Source organism: Selaginella moellendorffii, unplaced genomic scaffold (genome assembly GCF_000143415.4).
Source record: "Selaginella moellendorffii unplaced genomic scaffold, v1.0 SELMOscaffold_40, whole genome shotgun sequence".
In the NCBI taxonomy this organism is placed as follows: domain Eukaryota; kingdom Viridiplantae; phylum Streptophyta; class Lycopodiopsida; order Selaginellales; family Selaginellaceae; genus Selaginella; species Selaginella moellendorffii.
Genome location: NW_003314301.1, coordinates 1730932 through 1733140, shown reverse-complemented (window position 1 = coordinate 1733140; position 2209 = coordinate 1730932).

Genomic DNA, 2209 nt, shown 5'->3' with positions numbered 1-2209 from the left:
ATATTTAGAAAGTTGGGAGGGGGTTAAAGAAAGAAATTGTTGATAGGAAGGGAGGTTGGGGGGGGGGGGGGGGGGGCTATGGGGGGCTCCAAAATGTATAGTAGGGATAGTGGGGTAGGTCGGGCATGGCTGACCAACCTGAGGCATAGCTTAGCTCCTGCTTGCATACTTGTCCTTGTTTTGTGTCTAGCTTGGGTTTAAGCCCAAGTTCCATTCTATGCTAGCTGGTGGAGTACCCATGTCCTCGCGTTAGGCCACCAGTATGCCAAAATAGTGCCAGGCTCCGTTTGGCTCCGTTTTGCGTGCTGGTCCTGGCATTGGGATGTTGGTTGCTCCAAGACTGTTCCAAATTGCTCCGGGCTCCTGTCCTTTCACTCCTTGGGCTATATGCTCGGGAGTTGCTCCGTGGTTCGGTTCCATCACTCCTTGGCTCCATGCTTGGGAGTTTGGCACCGTTCCTTCGTTCAGTGGCCCTTGAATCTCGGGTTCCACACCACGTTCCTTTAGACACGTGGCATGTGACACATGGCATCTGTCATGTGGCACAAAGAGGGTTTAGGTTCTGCTTCGTGGTGTTATCCTATGGTAAATCACCATAGGATAAAGGGTCAAAACCATGTGCATTACATTTGGTATCAGAGGATACGTCTCAGTGAGTACTATCCAATGAGATTGGGCAACTAGTCTCATTGCATATGTAGAGATGAAAACGATGATTCGAGTGGGTACACGTTTGGGTGCAAGGGCTTTGCAATGGTTCCTTGGGTATGGATTTGGTTACTTTTTTGTACCGTAATGATGTTAATTTGCTCTTGGGCTCATAGGATGGAATAAGCTGTACCGTTAGTACGAGTTGGTGCTTGGGCTCATGAGTGAGGCACATTAGCAATTCGAGGTTACACTTTGAGTTGGCAGGATTAATGTTAGCTTATCGGTGGTTCTGTGAGTTGTTCCATGTACCATGGGTGAAAATAAACTTTCCCTGGGTTTGCTATGAGTGGTAAATAGGCTGGTCCGTAGCTATTTAGCACGGCACTAGTGGATCCTTCCTAGGCATGGTTACAAGTGGATTAATCAAGACTATAGGGATGAGTCAATTGATTCAAGAAATTGTTGCCGTGCTCTCTCATAAACTTTTCTTGGATTGAACTGAAGGCAGTGCGAAAGTAAGCTTGAGGTTTAATCAAAGATGAGACCGAAAAGAGAGTCGTCAGGGATGAAGGATCAAACACGTAAATCATCTTTTCTTCTTGGAGAGATGATTCGCAACGAGGTGTGATTCATTACTCGTATTCATATTATGCAATCAAGAGTCCCTACTTTGATGCATTTTGGAGATGATGGTTTTACAAATGGTGAGTTGCGGGATGGATAGCAGTGAAGCGCTAAACCATTTTGTTTAAACTTGCTATTGGAAGACTTGGGTTGCAATGCTCAATTTTTTTCTGGGGAACCTTGCTATTGCTTCTTGAGTAGCTTGGTGTTGGATTAGTGTTGAGTTTGGTCAGATAGAAAGTGGTATGAGCTTGTCTATGTTGTGAACAAAAGTTAGTGGTGTTCAGTGTTATAAATCTCTATTGATGGAATGTGGCATATATTGCATTTTGTCGAATCAAGTTGACACTTGATACTCATGTATAAACCTTTTAAGTAATAACATTAGCATTGCTCGTGGTGTTACTCAATTGATGATCAAGTCATTGTGATACTTATATCATATCCATGTGATAATGAGCAATGTGTTTACGAAGTTGCTTGGTTAAACGATGATCAACCCCAAAGTGGTTGATGGTGAAGTTAGTCTACTTACATGTAGTAACATTGAAGTAGCTTTGACTGAATTCTCGATGGTGATCCATTATGCTAAACTTAAGTTGGTTCCTTGTTTCCTTGAGGGTTTGCCTATAACGTGTTGGAAAGGGTTATAACATTCACTTGCTATGGCTTGTTGGTTAATCCGTTAATACTTGGAATAGATTGTTGGATAGAGAAGGTGTGAGGTTGAGGCATTGACATTGCTAACACTTGTGTTAGTGGAAGTGGTATTGTTGTTCGAGTGATGAGGAATTTTCCTTAGAGCTTGATTTTCCATGTCATTTTTTTTGTTAGTGTTTTGGCTTCACATTGGATCTTGAAGGTGATTGAAGAAGAGTGTTAGTGCAATGTGAATATCCGAGGATATGGTCTCCGTGATCAAGCCTTGGATGAT